Source organism: Tupaia chinensis, unplaced genomic scaffold (genome assembly GCF_000334495.1).
Source record: "Tupaia chinensis unplaced genomic scaffold, TupChi_1.0 Scaffold000425_1, whole genome shotgun sequence".
In the NCBI taxonomy this organism is placed as follows: Eukaryota; Metazoa; Chordata; class Mammalia; order Scandentia; family Tupaiidae; genus Tupaia; species Tupaia belangeri.
In genome coordinates this window covers 1547440-1567947 of record NW_006159930.1, presented here as the reverse complement: position 1 = coordinate 1567947, position 20508 = coordinate 1547440, and positions in this window count along the sequence as shown.

The following is a 20508-nucleotide window of genomic DNA, read 5'->3' as shown; positions in this document are numbered from 1 at the left end:
CAGGTGGTATGATGATTAAAGTGCTGAACTCCCATATGTTCAACAGCAGTTTGAGTTCCGGATCTGGTGGCTTGAAATCACACTGTACTCATGCACGTGCATGCCCAGAATTCCAAGAGGAGAATGGAGCGGAGGGGATTGCGGTGTGGCCATTTCCTTCAGGGGGTGATTTCTCATCTTCACTCTCACTGTCTCTCTCTGTCTCTCTCCAGTGAGTGCATGTAAACAAACAAACAAACAAAATAAACAGAAAATAATTTAGAAGAGTATATAATGATATATTAGGTTTTTGGAAAAGTCATGACATGTTTTTCTATGTAAAAATGCATTATGACTTTCCAGACAACCCAGTATAACTAAGTGGATTCAGAGGCTCTGTAGAGAAAAGAAACCAGAGAAGATCATTGAGAGCTAGGAGAGATCTTTCAGGTGGAAGAAAAGATTATATATGATATATAATTTAGTTTACTTGGTCTGGGATATCTTTGCAGGAATGAAGAGAAAGAAGAAGGGTGGGAAAGGGGAAGAGTATAGGGAAGGATATTAGGGAGAAAAATAAAATAAGACAGTTGTGGGACACAGAAATAGTTTATTACCTGTTGATGATGTGTATAGTATTCTCAACTGGACTGGTCTGAGGTGTATTTCATGTTGGGTAAATTCTCTCTACAAGCTAAATGAGATATAGCGATCGAATGTATAAAAAGTAATAATAGGGACCAGCAGATGGTGTAATGGTTACATTGCTGGACTTCCAACTAGTTGACCATGGTTTGAGTCCCGGACTTGGTGGCTTAAACTCATGCTGTGTGCGTGCATACCCAAGATCCCAAGAGGAGAATGGAGGAGAAGGGATTGTGGCATGGCCATCGCCCCTGGGGTGTGATTTCTCGCTTTCTGTCTCTCTGTCTCTCTCTGTCTTTCTAGTGAGCGCACACACCCTATAGCAACCCCCCCCAAAAAATAACAAAATAAGAAAGAAAAAAAGAAAGAAGAAAGAATACATGAAAGAAGAAAGAAAGAAAGGAAGGAAGGAAGGAAGGAAGGAAGGAAGAAAGAAAGAAAGAAAGAAAGAAAGAAAGAGAAAAGAAAAGAAAAGAAAGAAAGAAAAAGAAAAAAGAGACAGACAGAAAAGAAGAAAGATAGATAAAGAAAAGAAAAGAAAAAAGGAAAGGAAAGGAAAGGAAAGGAAAGGAAAGGAAAGGAAAGGAAAGGAAAGGAAAGGAAAGGAAAGGAAAGGAAAGGAAAGGAAAGGAAAGGAAAGGAAAGGAAAGGAAAGGAAAGGAAAGGAAAGGAAAGGAAAGGAAAGGAAAGGAAAGGAAAGGAAAGGAAAGGAAAGGAAAGGAAAGGAAAGGAAAGGAAAGGAAAGGAAAGGAAAGGAAAGGAAAGGAAAGGAAAGGAAAGGAAAGGAAAGGAAAGGAAAGGAAAGGAAAGGAAAGGAAAGGAAAGGAAAGGAAAGGAAAGGAAAGGAAAGGAAAGAAAGAAAGAAAGAAAGAAAGAAAGAGAAAAGAAAAGAAAAGAAAGAAAGAAAAAGAAAAAAGAGAAAGACAGAAAAGAAGAAAGATAGATAAAGAAAGAAGAAAAAGAGAGAAAAGACAAGATTATGGAGGTACCTTGAATGTTATACTGAGGGGTTTGGACCAAGAGGCACTGGGGAATCCTGGATGGAGTTTGAGTAGTGGCTAGTCATAATAATTAGCCCTGAAGAGAAATTCCACCTGCTGGCTTGAGTCCTTCTGGCATATATGGCTATAGTGTGGGGGTCCAAAAAGGCAGACCTGTGTGGTAGAGAATATATGGTCTGTGGAGAATGATTCCAGCTGTAGCAAAAAGAATTGAGAATTATTCCCTAGGAAAGGGCATGTGACCAGATCCATGAAGGACAAACAAGGTGTGAGCACTGAGAGATGAGGACAAAGGACATCCCAGATGGAGAAACCAGCAGGAGCAAAGGGCCAGAGGAAAGGATTCAGCAGGCACATTTAGGGAGCAGTGAATTCTTACTCTTCCTGAAATGCAGGAGTCATGAGGGTGGATGGGGTGGGACGAAAGTACACAATATGAATGGTAGATTTTTGGCAGTTGTCAAACCAAGAGTCCCTTTTTTAATCTACACAAAAGAGACCTATGATGATTTTGAGTAAGGAAGTGATATTGATGATTTGAGCAATAGTTTGCAGGCTAGGTCAAGGAGAGAGGAGGAGCGGGTAAAGAGAGACACCAAATAGAGAGCAGAGCCAACACTTCAGTGAGACATGAGCATTGAGCCAGAACCATGGCAGGGGGTGGAGAATTCTTTCTATCTTTGGCGTCAGAATACTCTAGCCTGGATGGAAACAAGACATATTCTGGTCATTTTTGTTGTCTTCTTGTTGTTTTTCCTCTTCCTCCCCCTCCTCCTTTTAGTTTTCTCCTTCTCCTCTCCCTCTCCTCCTCCTCCTCCTTTCTTTTTTCTTTTCTACTCCTTCTTCTTTGTTCCTTGTCCTCCTGCCCTCCCTCCTTTCCTTCTTTTTTATTCTTCCCCCTCTTTCTCTTCTCATCCTTCTTCTCCTTCTTCCTTTTTCTTCTCCTCCTCCACCTCTTGGTCCTCCATGTACTCCTCTTGTTCCTCATCTTCCCATTCTTTTGCCTCTTCTTCTGCATTCTTTCATATCTTCCTGTTATTTCCCTCCCTCCTCTGCTTCCATTTTTTTCTTCCCTTTCTCTTCCTCCTACCCTTCCTCTTTCATTTCCATAGCCTATTTAGATAACTTTTGCAATAATTTGGTTGTTCAGAATTTTCTTCTACTCTATATGAATTAGAATTGGATTCTACTGGCATAATGGAAAGTGCAAAATGCCAGTAAAGTTTCTTTCTCTGTCATGTAAGACAGATAGCACACGCCTAGCAAAGTAGCTCTCAGTTTGTCAGATCCCAGATCTTTCTACTGTTGCTCTGCTATTCTCAGCTAACAGCTTCCATGTTGCAATTAAAGATGGCTACTCAAAATGTAAGCATCATATCTGTTTTTCAGGCAAGAGAATGGCAGAAGAGGAGGGGGAAGCACATTCTCTCCCTTTTATGGACACTTCCTAAAATTTTCACACTTCAATTCCGTTCATTCCCAAGAAGTTGAGTCTTAGTCAAATTGCCATCCCAGGGAGCAATGTGACTACCATAATTGAGATCTTGTGTGGAAAACAGAAAGTTACTCCCAGATCTCCCACTCTGAGAACCATGGAGAGGAAATCAATTTTATCACTGGCACAGCCATGTCCCAGCAAACATCTTTTCATTATTATCTAGGGCAGGCCTGCTCTGGGTGCTTTGTCAGGAGGCAGGGGCAGGATGTGAAGAAATACTGAATGTACACCTACCCTAAGGTGTTTAAATGTTCACAAACTCAAATCTCAGAGCTGAAAAGCATCCTAGAAATGGTCCAATTCTGTTGTCTCTTCCACTCTGTTGTAGACGAAGCGTCTCCAACTTCTGCTTGCTCATCTCTAGAGTTGAGGGCAACCATCCAGGACAACTAAGTATGAGTCAACAACTCTAATTTCTTATCCTCAAAAATATTTGGGACCCCGTAACTTCTACTTAATAGCTCTGGCTTTTTCAGGAAACAGGTCTTACTTATATGCCATTTACAAAATAATCTACTTGCTATGTGAAGACAGCTCATATCTGCCTCTCTACCTCCAGCTTTCTCCACCAGTCTCCTCTCTCCTAAGAGAACTGTGCCATGTGGTTAAGCTCACATAAATTCAAGTTTGGGGGCGTGGCTCTGACACTAGCTGTGTGACCTTGAGCAACTGATTTACACTCTTTGAGTCTTCATTTCATTTGTAAAATTAGGGTGATATTGCCCACCTCACCAGGTTATGGTGAGGTTTAAATGAACTAATGAATGCAAAACACAGAGCCTAACACTGAACACAGAAAATAATATCATTACTAAAATCTTTATAATTAACAATAACAAAACATCCCTGGCCCCTCTTTCAGAGGGGGATGAGATACTAGATAATAAGGTAAAAGGAATTTTTAACACTTGGAGAGAAATTAACATAAAATACTGCCCAGAATTGTCGCCAGGATACCCCACTTTTGCTCCCTTTCCCAATTTCACTGGATTGCTTTTGCTGTCCATAGAAAAGCACTACATATGGACTCCAGTCTGCACTTGCAAACTGTCTCCCAGGAAGCTCCATCTCTTACAATGCATTGATATTTCTTGGGCTAAAATTTTGTTAGCAAAAGCACACACAACACAAACAAATGCAATGCAGAATTCAACAATTGCCTGCATTGTATAGAGAAAAGGAGTCAGGAAGCCTGAGATTCTGAGTATCACTACTATTGACCACCGGGTGACAGAGATAAGTTATAGTGCCCCTCTGGGCCTCTGATATTTGAAAGCCTGTTCAGCAACTGTGTTCTACAGCCAGAGAATGGAAGTGTCTTGGCCTGGAGCCCCCTGGAATCTCTTTCTCCCCACCTAAGGCTGGTCCAGGTGGGCCCAGCATCTGGGTGGAGACTGGGTACATGCCCAGGCAGCCCTGCATGGTCTGTGAGCCAAGCATAGTCTGCCTGCTACCAGGGTGTGATTGCTCTTATGATTTGGCAACACCCAGAAAACGTGTCCCATCAGGGCTGAGCTATAAATAGGTCTCATGGATAAGGCCTAGGAAAATCAGCAGCTTAGCACACAGGTTGGCCAACCAGACAGAACCAAGCTGCCACTAACACCCCAGTAGCACACTAGCCAAAGAGATGAAGTTTGCTGATTTCCCACTTGTATCCTCTTTTCCCACCCTCCCCTCAAATCCTCCCCACTGAAATACACACACATCAGGGTCACTGCCTTCTTGTTCTCTTTCCTCTCTGTCTTCTAACTCTGGATAAACTGACATTTATAGAGGTACTGAACATAGGCGTGGCATAATAAGAGCAGGGCTTTGGTTCAAATCCTGGCTGTCATATTTTCTAGCTATTTGACCCTTTTCAACCTTGGCTGCCTCACCACTACAGTGGTGCAAATTATTCCCACTTCTAAGGATGGCTGTGAGCATTGAAAGCAGCAAGTGGCTAGAACAATGCTTCTCAAAATTTACAGTGCATCAGAATAACCTGGATTGAGAAGCTTATGAGAAATATGGCTGGGGACCAGCAGTTAGCGTAATGGCTATGTCGCTGGACTCCCACGTAATCGACTGCAGTTCGAGTCCCGGACCTGGTGACTTAAACTCACGCCAGGTGCATGTGCGTGCGTGCCCAAGATCCCGAGAGAAGAATGGAGGAGAAGGGATTGTGGCGTGGCCATCCCCCCTGGGATGTGATTTCTTGCTTTCTATCTCTCTGTCTCTCTCTCTCTCTTTCTGGCAAGTGCATGCGCCCTATAGCTAGAGCCTCTCCAAAAAAAAAAAGAAGAATATGGCTGAACCCCACTCTCCAGTTTCTGATTCAGTGGTTCTGGAAAGCACTGTCTTCCTAACAAGTTCCAGTGGATGCTCATTCTACTGGTCAGGGGACCACTTGGCAAGGACTCTGGGCCAGTGGTTAGGTGTGTGAGTGCTGGAGTCAGACCCTGAGGGTTCCACTGTGGGCCCTGCTCTGTCTTTCTGGCAAGGGCATGCGCCCTATAGCTAGAGCCTCTCCAAAAAAAAAAAGAAGAATATGGCTGAACCCCACTCTCCAGTTTCTGATTCAGTGGTTCTGGAAAGCACTGTCTTCCTAACAAGTTCCAGTGGATGCTCATTCTACTGGTCAGGGGACCACTTGGCAAGGACTCTGGGCCAGTGGTTAGGTGTGTGAGTGCTGGAGTCAGACCCTGAGGGTTCCACTGTGGGCCCTGCCCCTTTCTAGTTGAGTGGCTTTGAACAAGTTACTAAGCCTTTCTGAACCATATTCAGAAACTAGAGGAACAATAATTCTTACCTGATAGTGCTGAGGTGGGAATTAAGTGGTTAATTTATGTAAAAGTATTTATAACATCTAGCAAACAGCAAGCATTGAGTATTAACTTTTATTAATATCACAGAGCATGGATAGAACATGAGTTTAATACATGTTCTTTTCCTCTCCTCTCCACGGTTATTGTTGGCTTCACCTGAAATTCTGTCTCCATGTCACCCCTCCCAGGGTCTTTGTGCTCTGAGCTTTGACTCTCTTTGTGGAAGGACAGACTCATGCTGGGGGGATTTAGGGCCACTGAAGAGCACAGATTAAATGTCAAAGTTTAGAGATCACAGAAGAACTTGAAGCCCTCAGACAAAAATGGCCTTACCCTAGAGGACCTGGTCTGGAGAAACAGAACTAAAACTTGACCCAGATTTCCTGTCTTCTCAGCCAGGACACTTCCATGACAGCATGATCTGTCCTGGGAGGCAGCCCTGGCTATTCCTGCTAGTGCTTAGGGAACAACCAGCTCCCATCCCAGTCCTACACCAATGTTGGGCATTTGGGTTGTTTCTACTTTGATTGTTTATGATTGAAGATGACATTGCTGTAAACATTGAACATCTGAGTATATTCTTTTGGACCTGTTTTCCTTGGGCTAATGTCCTCAGAGTGGGATGACTGGGTCAAAAAGTACAGACAGTGTTATAGCTAAAATTGAGCTAGACTTAGTAACTCTTCCATGGGGAGGAAATTCTCATTTCCCAGAAATCTGAAGGCGGCCAGGATGTTGTTGTCTAAGCACATGAGGGAAGAAGAGGACCCAGGGCTGAATCTTCCAGCCAGCAGTGGGGGCCAACTGTGGCTGGAGAAGGGAGTTCTAGACTAGGAGTGAGGTACCTGGCCACCAATGGTAATTTCTCCAAGAAATGGTACCTAAATGAGTGCTTCTCAAACATTAATTGACATACATAGAAATCCTCTGGGGAGTTTCTTATCATGCAGAATTTGACTCATAAGTTCTGGTGTAGGGCCAAGGATTCTATATTTCTAACTACTTCTGGGTGATACTGATTCTTCTGCCTAGTTCATTATTCCCATGAGTATTTTTGTTGGTGTTGTAGTTGTTATTTTGTTTGTTTGTTTTTTAATTATAGATCCTGCTCTAATGATTTCCCTGGATTTTCCTTCCCAGGCTAGGGTAGGTGGCTTACCACTTCTTGGTATCCTGTACCCAGGACGATCACAGCATATATTCTGCTGAACTAAATGCCTCTTCCTAAGGGCATGCACCAGTCTTAATCATCACTGTATTCTAGCATCTACCCCAATGCCTATTGAGGTTTGGGCTAATTATTATTATCAGGTAAGTGGATGGGTGAGGAATGGATGGCTGGGTGAATAAATGACTATGAGTAGAAAGGAGTAGGATGTAACAGGTTAGAAAAAAGCACAGTGAACAGCCAGATTTGGCCTCAGGATGCCCAGTTGAGGTTCTCTGAACCAGACTCACCTAATGGAAGTCCAGTCAGTGACCCTCCTCTGATTTTTGTCAACTTTTTCTAGGCCCCCCAAAATGCTGACTCTGAACCAAGAGTGAACTCAGATAAATGAATAAGATCCAGGAAGCTTAGAGGTCCCTCACAGGGTGGTGCTAATAAATACCAGAAAACAAAAAGCAGGTGTTGGCAATTTTTCTCCTGCCCAAAGAGTTATTTACACAAGTTTCCAAAGCAATCCCCTTCATCGCTTTACACGCCTATTACACGGTTTTCTTTAGGATAAGGTCTGGAGTTGGTTAGTACAGTGGATTAGAGAGTGAGTTCCTCAAGGCCAAAAGCGGCGGGAGCCCTTTCCCCCTCTGCTCCTCTGCTCCAAGGCTGTGGGCCGATTACCCAGTCCTGACCACTCAGTACTGCTTGGCCCCAATGGTTCAAGACTGAGCATGATCTGTGCAAACCCATCCTACTCCAGATGAAAGCTGAGTCATGGAACAGAGTGACCTTGAGCTTTGGTATCAGACAATCCTACATGTAATGTACAGATGCAGTAATCCCTTGCTGTCATTTAAACTTCTAAAAATACCTTTAATTTTTCTCTCAAAAAAAAAAAATAAATAATTCAATGTAGCCGACCACGGTTCGCGTCCCGGACCCGGTGGCTTAAAACTCACGCCGGGTGCGTGGGCATGCGTGCCCAAGATCCCGAGAGGAGAATGGAGGAGAAGGGATTGCAGCGTGACCATCCCCCCTGGGGGGGGTGATTTCTCGCTTTCTGTCTCTATATCTCTCTCTGTCTGTCTGGCGAGCGCACACGCCCTATAGTGAAAATCTCTCAAAAAAAAAAACCTTTAATTTTGAAATAATTTGGAACTTACAAAGAAGTTGCAAGACTAGTAAACATCAGAACACAGGAAACTCCTGTGTTCTTTGCCCAGTTCACCTTTTTTTTTTTTTTTAAAAAAAAAGACAGGTCTTGCTAGCTGAGACTACAAGTAAATACCACCATACCCAGCTATCTTTAGACAAGCTCTCCTTTTGCTGCCTAAGCCAGTCTTGAATTCATAATCCTTCCACCTCAACCTCCACGAGCTGCTAGGATAACAAGCACAGATCAGTCATAGGTTGGTCTGGAATTGAACCCAGTCCTCCCTTGTGGTCCCAGCCTACAGGGCACAGTGTCTTTTTTTTTTTTTTTTCTTTTAGAGAGAGAGATTTTTGCTATAGGGCATGTGTGTTTGCCAGAGAAACAGAGATAGACAGAGAGACAGAAAGCAAGCAATCACCCCCTGGGGAGATGGCCATGCCACAATCTCTTCTCTAGTCTCCTCTTGGGACTCTGGGCATGCACTCACGCATGAGTTTTAAACAGCTGGGTGTGGGACTCAAACTGTGGTTTACTACGTGGGAGTCCAGTGATATACCCACTACTCCATCTGCTGGTCCCAAGCACAGCGTCTTAGCAGGGTGTGCCACTGTGACTGAGCCCCAGGTTCACTGACTTTTAATTTTGCATTTGGTATCTCATTTTCTTTCTCTCTTTTATGTTTTTGTTTCAGTTGCTCTAACTGAAGATGACAAAATCTCACTAAAACAAAATTCTGAAATAAAGCTATTATTCAAAAATCACAAAACTATAAGAAATAGAAGTAAACTTTAAAATGATACTGTTCATAAGCTTGTAGCATTTATATCTCAAAACTTATTGAAGCTTAAAATTGTACTAAGATTTTTGGGATGCTGATATATGTGATATACGATATATCATATAATAATATGTAATTTATGTAATTATGTAATTTATGTAAATTATGTAATTTATGTTTTGGAAGTATTTGAGAGTATGTCATGCTCCACACAGTTTACCTTTTAGTACTTCAGTGCATATGACCCAAGAACAAAGATATTCTCGTACATAACCTCAGTGCAATTTCAGGACACTTAATACTGATAAAATACTTACATGTAGTCCATATTCCAATTTTTTTTTTTCAATTATACCAATGTCTTTTGTAGCACTTTTTTCTCTCTTGGATCTGGAGCAATTACTGGATGTATTTTTTCCGGTGTATTCAGTTTTACATTTTTTCTTGTTGCTTTAATTTAAAAAAAAAAAATAACATAGAACATCAAATCCCAAAGTTAAAGCGATACGACAAGATGTACTTAAAAAGTGTCTTCCCAGGACCAGCAGATGGTATAATGGACTACCACATGGCTGACAGAAACTGGAGTCCTGGACTCAGAGACTTGAAACTCATGCTGGACATGTGTCTGTGCATGCCCCAAAAATCCCAAGAGGAGAATGGAGGAGAAGGGATTGCAGTGTGCCCCCCACCCCTTCCCCTGCTGGGCTGGTGATTTTCCTGCTTTCTGTCTTTCTGGTGAGTGCACATGCCATATACCAAAAATTTCTCCCTTAAAAAGAAAAGAAAAGTGCCATACCTCCTTTATCTTCTCTACCTCATTCATTCAGCCTCTGTAGGTAACCAATTTGATTGTTTTCTGGTTTATAGTTCTTGTGTTTCTTTGGGCAAAAGTAAGCAAATAGATAACTTTTTTAAATGTCTCCTTCTGTCTTACACAAAATGTATTGTCCTAGATATATACTTTTGCTCTCTTCCTGGCAGTCACTCCTTATCCTTCCATGGAGATGTTCCTCATTACTTTTTACACTTGTGTATTTGTGGTAAGTCATCATGGTCGCAAATTAGTTGCTACTCCTCCCAGTGAGAGGTGGAGTCTGTTTCTTCTCCCCTTGAACTTGTACCTTCCAACACACACCCACTGTCATTCTATTTTCCCTCTGTATCTCTTGTCACTGTCATGTATGGGTATCAGGGTCTCAATTGTCCAGAACATTTAAGGGACATTGACCAGAAATGAAGAGCACATTTCCAAGATCTGATATCATCAGAGTCATTATGTCATGAGGTATCACTTAATCTAAAGAAAGCAATTTAATAGAACTATTCCTATAAGCAGATTAAGGAAGTGGATTGAAAAGAACAATACAGAGTCACTCTAACACAGTGTTTTCTGAAACCAAAAAGGCACAGTAATTTACTGCCTCCATGATGTTATGTGGTACTTAATTTCACAGTTGGGTTTAGCTTTCCTCTTTTCAGTGGGCTTACTAGCACATCCCTTGTGAGCTCTTTGGAAGAAGCTGCTAATTGTTCTTAGGTTGGTTTTCTTCTACCTTTATAGTAATAGAACCCCTAGTTCTTCTATGGCAAATATTAGTATTATGAAGACCACACTTCCTCAGGTTTCTTTGTAACTAGGGATAGCCACAGAAAACATTTTTGCCCAGCGGGTTGTTAGGAGAAAAGCTCTGACCACCTTTCAGAAAATATCCTTAAAGGGAAGAGGTATGACCTTCTTTATCTCCATTTTTCCTTCCTTTGGTTGGAATATGGGATGAAAACTTGGACTATAGGAACTATTGGACAGCAGAAGAAAGCTGGGATTGAAGGCCCTATACAGTGAAGCATGAGCTAGAAGGAGCCTGGGCCCTGCGAATCTCAAACCAGTTTTCAATAGTTATCTGATATTTTAATGCAAGATTTCCCCCTTATTTTTTTTAAGCTACTGCTATTTGAGGACTAGGATGTCTCACACAATAATGGAAAGTCCCACCAGTATTTACTCCTTTCTAAGGGCAGCTGTTACTTTTGCCTGCCTGACTTTCATGTAACCTGATCCTAACAGTTGCACCTCAGGTTTTGAGGAATGACCCTTTTCCTCAGCCTTACTAGAACTGTCAAGTAAGTTTCATCACTTTCCCCTAAGCTGGATCAATTGGACTTGGAATTTGATCTTGAATGGATTTTGGATCTCGGACAGTGTAACTCAAGCACCAGGTGTTCCAGAGTGTGTACGTCCTGGAGGTGGATAGCAAGGAAAGCCTTTCTTTATTAAAGATAATTAAGAAATGTATCTGTGGGTCAGGTAGGAGTGGTCAGTCATGCAGTGCTCTTCAAGGATGAACCTACATAGACAGTCCATAGTTTATGTCCTGCTGTCTCCCTATGCATATGGCCCTGTGTGTGCCCATGATCCAGGCTGGCTGAGGCTGGGGATGGATCACAACATGAGAACCCTGTTGGTATTGCCTCACTCTCAGACTCTCTCTAATGCAAGGAATAAATAAATACACATTTTTTTTCCTAGAGAGATTTTTTCTATAGGGTGTGTATGCTCGCCAGAGAGATAGGGAGATATGGAGAGACAGAAAGTGAGAAATCACACCCCAAGGGGCGATGGGCATGCCACAATCCCTTCTCCTCCATTCTACTCTCAGGATCTTGGGCACACACACATATGTGTCCCGAGTGAGTTTTAAGCTGCAGGGTGCAGGATTTGAACCATGGTTGACTACTTGGGAGTCCAGTGATGTAACCATTATACCATCTGCTGGTCCTAATAAGTACACTTTTTAAATGTAGTCAGAAAGCTAAAAATAGAAAATAACCATTTTGTTCTGATCATAACACTGGATTCAAACACAAACGTAAATGAATACTAAAACCACTGAGTGAAAACAATGTTGAGGAATGGACTAGCCATTAAGTCTCAAAGTACAACTCCAAAAATTACTTAACAACAGCAGAGGCATAAAGCTATCTCTTCAATGGAGAGATCTGGTGGACACCACTTAGTCAGATGTTCAGAGATATTATCACCAATGACAGGACATCCTGTACCCCCTGATTTGGGGAACCTCAGGAAGGATTCAACTTCATCTATGTAGTATTCATGCCAAAATAGATTAGCATGAATCTAATCAAGAAGAAATAATCAGACCATTAAATGGAGGGGCATTCTGTATAACAATTGGCCTAAAATCTTCAAACATTTCACTGTCATGAAAGACATAAGCATGGTGGGGAGAGGGAATTCCTAGGGAATTATTCTAGAGTTAAAGGAGACCAAAAACAATAATAGTTAAACTTCATGATCCTTGATTGGATCCTGGATAAACGGTCAGTTTGGAGATGATTTGAATATTGACTGTCTTAGATCATTAGTACTGTGTCAATGTAAGTTCCTCAGTGTGAACATTGAGGTTATTTAAGAGAAGATTCTTATTTCGTTGTTCTTAGGAGATCTATGCTGAAGTCTTTGTGAGCAAAGTATCATGATGTCTGCAAAGTATCATAATTCCAATGGTTCAGCAAAAAATTTAAAGCAGATACGCACACATACACCAGGAGAGAAAGAGAGAGAGATAGAGAGAACATTTTGCCAAATGTGAACACTTGGTGGGGCTGCTTGAAGGGCATATGTACATTTTCCTATTCTTACAACTTTTCTGTACATTTGAAATTTTTCCAGAAAGGAAGGTAGAGAAAACATCTCTTTCCTTTTTCTCTTCTTAGGGTGAAATGAAAAGATGTTGATAGCAAGACTTACCTCTTATCACATGCTCTAGGTCCCTAATGCCTATGGAGGGCAAGGAGCATTTCTATGGCTATCAGCACAGCTAAGGAGACTGTCCACTGCTAAGGATGCTGCTTGATGTCATTTTTGTTGAGTTGGTTCAGCCTATGTGTCGGTGGCTTTTAAGATACTCTCAAGGTGAGCAGAGCATTAGCAGAGGGATCATGAGGTTAGGACCATGAGGCTATTGTCCATTCTTATCTCCTATCTTGCTCCCTTCTCCTCTCTGCTCTCTAGCTCTACAGACCTTCCTTCTTCTTAAGCAGGCTGTATTTGCCCCCACCTCAGGACATGTGTGCTTGCTGGTATCAGGGTCTGGAATGCTTCTCCTCCTGATCCTTACATGACTGCCTCTCTCCAGCAAAAAGCCACCTTTTTGCCAGTCTTTCCTGATCACCATTATTTAATGTTTTCTTCTGCTTCCCAGCCTAATCTCACCTCGTCTCCCTCTTAGGTTCCTATCACAGCCCGTATTACTATCTGAAATTCTCTTACATATTGTCTATATCCTGTATTTGGACATGGTCTTAGTTCTGCAGGAAAAAAGAAACCAATACAATACATATACAAAATACATGTATGTATATTTGTGTATTGTATATATTTACATAAAAATAAAATATAAATATATGATACATATATCTCCTAATTTCATGTGATTCTAGAAAATACCAAGTCCCACAATCTGTCATCTGTCAACAAGAGACCTCAAGAAAGCTAGTGATATAATTCAGTCTGAGTCTGAAAGCGTGAGAAAAACAGGGGGGCCCATGGTATAATCCCAGTCTAAGGAGAGAAGATGCAATGAGACATTCTACTTCAAACAGGGAGGCAGGAAACAATGGATGAGTTCTCTCTCTCTCCCTTTTGCTCTATTCAGACCCTCAATGATGCCCACATATATTGGGGAAAGGAATCTACTTTATTAGAATCACTGATTCAAATGCTAATCTCATCTGGAAACACCTCATGAACAAACCCAGAAATAATGTTTAATCTGGGCACCAGTCAAGTAGACACGTAATTATCCCAGATGTAAACTTCATAAGAGCAAGGACTTGACTATCTGGCCTACATCTGTGTCTCAGCACGTAGACCAATGCTTGGCCCTCTGTGGGGCACTCAGGACACAGAGGGAAGAGGGAACTCATGGCTACTGCCCTCATGGTGCCTATGTTCTAGAAGGGGACAGGCATTAGACAAGTAGACAGGAACGTGATTGGTTACGACATGGGGAGTAGTTATGGGAGGTGAGGACACACACTTGGGCTGAAGACTAGTAGAGTGATTTGTAGTTAACAAGGGTTGAGTGATTCCCATCAGAGTAGGACATCTATTCTAGTTACTTTATGTCAAATAATAAAGCTACAGTGAAGGACTAGGTCTCATTGGAATTCCTCTCCCTACTCCTGGAACTCCCTGTGTTAGAGGTCTTCACCTGGAGTCCCACTGAAGCTGTGCTCTCTGAGATCCTTAACTGGCTTTCCAATTACCCAATCTACTGGTCACTTTTTATTTATTTATTTTTAATTTGCTACAGGATACATCCACTTGCCAGAGAGAGAAAGAGGGAGGGTGAGAAAGCAACCCTGGGGACATGGCTGCACCACAGTGTCTTCTCCATTCTCCTGTCAGGATTTTAGGAATGCACACACACATGCCTGGTGTGTTTTTCAAGCTGCTGGGCCCAGAATTCTAACTGCACAGTTAATCATGTGGGATTCGACCACTGTAGCTACTATGCCACCTCCATTGATCACTTTTAAGGCCTCGTTTCATTTGACTGCTCAGTGATATCCGTAGGACTGATGATCTCTTTCTCAAAACTCTTTCTCTTCTGGGTTTCGGTGACACATTCTCCTCATTCTCCAACATTTACTAAGCTCTTAATGAGTACAGGACACTGCCCTTTGAACTTTACTTGCATCATCTCATTTGTTCTTCACAATAATCACATAACCTAGATGCTATTGTTGTCCCCATTTTTACCAAAAGGAAGAGGAGGAGAACTTCAGGTCTGTGAATGAATTAATTAATGAATGAAACAAAGAACAAGACTCCACATTTAATAACAACATCAATAACAATGATATCAATACTATTGACAATAAACACTTACTGAACAGTTATTCTGTGCCATACATATTAACTGCTTTTACCCAGATTATTTTTAAAAATTATTTCATTTGGGAACCAGCAGTTAGCATAATGGCTATGTCGCTGGACTCCCACATAGTCGACCGCAGTTCACGTCCCGGACCCGGTGGCTTAAAACTCACGCCGGGTGTGTGTTGTGTCTGCCCAAGATCCCGAGAGGAGAATGGAGGAGAAGGGACTGCGGCGTGACCATCCCCCTTGGGGGGTTATTTCTCACTTTCTGTCTCTATGTCTCTGTCTGTCTGGCAAGCGCACACACCCTATAGCGAAAAAATCCTCTCCAAAAAAAAAAATTATTTTATTTAACTTTATTTATTTAAATTTGACCAGAGAGGGACAGAGAAAGAGTGAGGGAGAGAGAGAAAGAGAGAAGGAAAATGAGAAAGCAAGCCGCCAGGTCTGGGACTTGAGCGACAGTCGACGATCGGAGAGTCCAACGCCCTTAATCACCGCATCATCTGCTGACCCCTACCCAGATTATTAACACCCTTACCCCAGAAGAATAATGGATTATTGGCTCCTAGTGAATGGGTAATCAGTATTGAGCTATTACCACATGTTTTTTCCATGCACTCACAAATTAAACCTCACAGTAGTCTCATGAAGAATACTACTAGCATTTTCTTTTTAGAAATGAGAATTAGAGGCCTTAAAAAATAAGGGCATTAACCTTAGGTCACATACGTAGTAAGTGAAGGAGCTGAGATTCATTTTCCTAGAGTCAATAGCTAGACTCTAGACTGCACTATTTCATATATCCTAATGACTTCATCAAAATTTAGAATAACTATAGCTGTAGTAAATAGCTTTGAATCATCAATGTAGTCATGGCAAACATTTATAAACTTCTAAACACATTTTTTGGAGGTGAAAAAATGATTTCCATATCTATGCACACAGCCTCTCTGGGGTGCCTGTCACGTAAACCCAAATTTCATGACAACAGATATTTTGAGTTGTACCAGTTGAGGTAGGTAACATGGTAAAACATTTTCACATGAATAAACACATAAGACGTGACCAGAGGTGCTTTGGAAAAGCCATTCGTTCTGGATTCCTAAATCATAATCCTCTAGTAAAAGGGCTTGAAATCCAGACTTACTGGAAACAAACAATAGACTAAACATTGCATGCTCACATCCAGGCCAGAAGACGGCTGTTGTGGGAGCCTTACTTGTCGGCTTCAAACTCTGGCTCCTCGACATAAAACCAGAAATAGAATCTAGAAGTCTGCAATCTGTGTGCTAATTCAGTATGAAGGCTCGAATCACAAGGGAACGTCAGAGTCAGAGCCAGCCTGACTTCGTGGATCCCCAAATCTAGAAACCTTGGTAGCTAGGATCAGAGAGGAAGAACTGAAGGCAGTAGGCATGCTGACAACATGTCTGGAATCCTTCAACCTGGGGCTTAAATTCATAGTCTATAATTTACTCTCTGTGTGAACCTAGGCACACTTAACCTCCCTGAGCCTCAGTTTCTTCATCTGTAAAATGGGGATAGTAGTTTCCATTTCAAAGATTTACAAAAATTACATGAGAATATACCTTAAAGTTCTTAGTAATAATAGATGGCACTTATTGGGAACTTTCAAGGCATATACTGTTTTAAACATTTTAAAGCCTGTATTAGCTTATTTCATCTTTCTAAGAACCTTTTGTGGAAGGTACAGTAGTCCTTACTTGCAGGGGAAGTTTTTTTCTTTTTTACCTTTTTCTTTTCTTTTCTTTTCTCTTCTTTTTTCTTTTCTTTTTTTAGGTTTTCGCAATAGGGCATACATGCTCACCCGAGAGACACACAGAGAGAGAGACAGATAGCAGGAAATCACTCCCCAGAGAGGATGGCCACACCACAATCCTTTCTCTTTCAGTCTCCTCTTGGGATTTTGACTTTAAGCCACCGTGGGTCTGGGACTCAAACCATAGTTATCTACATTGGAGTCCAGCGACGTAACCATTATGCCATCTGCTGGTCCCTGCACGGGTTGTTTCAAGATCTCCAAAAGACGCCTGAAATCACTACTTATACTGATGCTTTTTCATTACATATGTACCTGTGTACTTCTACCTTTTCACTTAAAGAATGCACTTTAAGGCTTCTATCTGGCATATCTGAGTAGTCAGCATTGCTACCCTTGAGACCATTACCAAGTAATTTAAGTCTTACATGAACACAAGCACTGTGGTACCATGACAGTTGATCTAGTAAGTGAGACAGTTAAGTGACTAATCGGAGTACAGTGTGGATACGTTAGAAAATTGGATGATTCACATCCCGGGTGGGAAGGAGCAGGACAGTGTGAGATTTCCTCCCACTACTCAGAATGGCATGCTGTTTAAAATTTTAAGTTATTTATTTCTTGAAGTTTTCAGTTAATATTGACTATTGATCATTGAAATTGTAGAAAACAAAATCATGGATAAATTACTACACCTGAAAATCAGCAGGCTTTCTTGGGACACCAGCGACCAGGAGCCAGAGATGGAAGTGGTCAAATGCAACTGTTCCATGTAGCAGATGTATCTTGGAAAAGCTGTTGCCTGATGGAGGTGCTGGCCCCTTGCCTCCACCCTTGGAGAGGAAGCACAGTGAGGGATTTGAGGGGGACCACTCTGGAGCTAGACTATCTTCTCAGCCCAGCTTTTCTACATTCTTCCCACTGTCCTCAGGCAAGTTACCTAAACTCTCTGAACTACAGTTTTCTCATTTATATTAGGAGGGATAATCCACTGAACTAAGAGGGAGCAAGGAGGATTAGTTGAGATAAGATCTACAACAAGCCAAACTTTAATGAGTGTTCTGTAGTGAAGCTGCTCTTGTTATTCTTATTACTGTAATTATTATTTCCCAAACACGGGCAGTCCCCAACTACAGCCTCACCCTTGCCTCAGACTAACTTTACTGCAGGTCTCAGCACCTCTTTCCTCTCACCAGAAGAAATTCATTCACACCAGTAGGTGGCATGGTGGTTAAGGTGCTGGACACTCCCTCATGGCTGACCGTGGTTGGAGTACCTGAGTACCGGACCTGGTGGCTTGCTTTCTTTCTCTCTCTCTCTCTCTCTTTCTCTCTCTGGTCAAATTAAAATAAGTGAATGAATACATAAAATTAAATAAATAATTATTAAAATAAGAGAAGTCCATTCACACCAAAGATGGATTTTACTGGAGATCTAATTAAGGAGCCAAGGTTAGAGAATTTACATCCACTTGAAACCCTCCTTTGACATCTTTCTTCTGAATTTGTTTTCCACGAGCCCCTAAGCTACCTCATCAGTTGACCAGAAAGAGCTCTATTCTCCCACTTTCAAAAATCTTTCAGTCTCTCACTCCTTCTTAGTTTTTGGCTGTTTTACATGTTGAGATGCACATACTATTCGACAAACCCACCCACAGTACTGCGGTACTGCCATTAACCAGTTGATCCCCCTTGAAGTAATTTAACTCAACCCCACCTCCACCACAACCTACCAATCACAGATCCTTTTAAACACACATAGAGCCCTCCTGAAAGTTGTTCTACTAAATAAAATGTTCTCTATCTCATTCCTACCTCAACTATGTTCATTGTGAGTTTTTAGGAAAGTGTCTTACCTTATGAATCCCAGTATTTTCATTTGTAAAATGGAAGATTTCATTTATTATTATTATTGCTTATTGTGAAGCTGTTTTCATTGTAAAATTTTGACTGTGTGCCAGATATTTTATGTCTATTACTTAATTAAATACTTACAGCAAATCTGTGAAATAAGCTTAAATAGTCCTTAATGAAGAGTAGACCCTAGCAAACACATGAATCATGCCCAAAGACTCCACCTAGACAGTGGCCAGGCTGGGAGTCACAGTGTCCTCTTATGCTCCAAACCTGAAGCCTTTTCCTTTACAACCATGGCTTCCCAGCCTGACTTGAGACCCGAGGGTGGAGGTCCTAAGTAAGCTTTTTTATTGGTGAATGCTTTGAAAAAAGAAAAAATATAATTAAGTCCATAGAAATACCAGAGGTTTTAAAAAATATATTATTAGCTATTCATTCTCTTTTCTGTATTTTTATTGTGTCATCAAAATTGACCTTAGAGATTTGGGATGGTTACTGTGATGCATCATCTAGATCCCTTTCCAATGAAGAATGTGTTACCCTGTCTGCTAGGAGTGCTGACAGCCTTCATGGAAGATCACGACTTCCTGGAACAATTCATATCCAATAACTGACTGATGCAATATGAAGACCTTTTGACAACTCCGAAGGGTCATTCTATTGGGTCATTCCAAAAGTCATGATATATTTTTTGTATATGATTTTTAATGTAAAAATGCATCATGACTTTTCTGCCAACCAAATAGTTCCAGATTTCCTGGTGGGATCAGTAAAGATTGTTCTGGAAACTGTTTCATGGGTTACCTTTTCATTCTGTCAATTTTATTTTTTCTTAAGACAGATTTTGCTGTAGGGTGCATGTGCTTCCTGGAGAGACAGAGACAGAGAGACAGAAAGTGAGAAACCACGGCCACACTGCAATCCCTTCTCCTCCACTCTTCTCTCAGGAGAATGCATTCACATGTACACAGCGAGAGTCTTAAGCCAGCAGGTCTGGGACTCGAACTGTGCTCACTATGTGGGAGTCCAGTGACATAACCATTGTGCCATCTGGTGGTCCCTCATTCTGTCAGTTCTATTTCTAGACTCTCCCCTTCCATAAATACTCACCCCAAGGTATTCTCTAACACCATCCTATATGTAAATACCTTCTGAGTCTGCCTCTTGGAGGGTGGAGAGAGCCTGTGGCCTATGACATATTATATTAGAGTTAGTTAGTTCTTCATGATTCTGACTCCTCTGCTAACCTGAAAGCTCCTTGAGGGCAGGAAATCTTTCCTATTCATTCCCAAATCACCAGGGCTTGGCCAGATACTAGGTCTAGAAAAAGTGCTCATTATATGTTCAATAAAGGAGAAATACACCTGAGAATCTCAAGGATAATATTACTAGTTGACCCTTTAATGGTAATTATAATTTGCCAAATAATATTTTTTAAAGTTTATTTCCTCTATGAAACAGAGAGAGAGAGAGATAGTCCCAGTAGGTACTCCCATTGTGCCATGATACACCCCCAGCCTTACCAGCCAGGATACTCTGTGCATGAGTACACACAGCCTAATCAGGGAGAACTTGGGATGCAAACTCAGGACATTCTCATATGGCTTCGGCATCATGGAGTGTTGTATTAACACTGAGTCACCCTAGATGGGTGTTGCCAGCATTGCTCCTCTAGCGGCAATGCCAAATACTATCTTAAATGCTTTGAACATATCAGCTCAACTCTATAACATTCCTTGAAGCACTTATTGGTTTAAAGTTCTGCCCAAGATTACATGGATCTGGGGTTTGATTGCTGGGAGTCTGTCTCTGAAATGTACCCTCCTAACCACTACTCATTACCGTTTCTTGCATTCACGTACCTATCATTCTTTCATCCACCAGCTTATTAAAGAGGGACAGAAAAGAGCCAGATAGGAGGAGAGAGTAGAATATTCT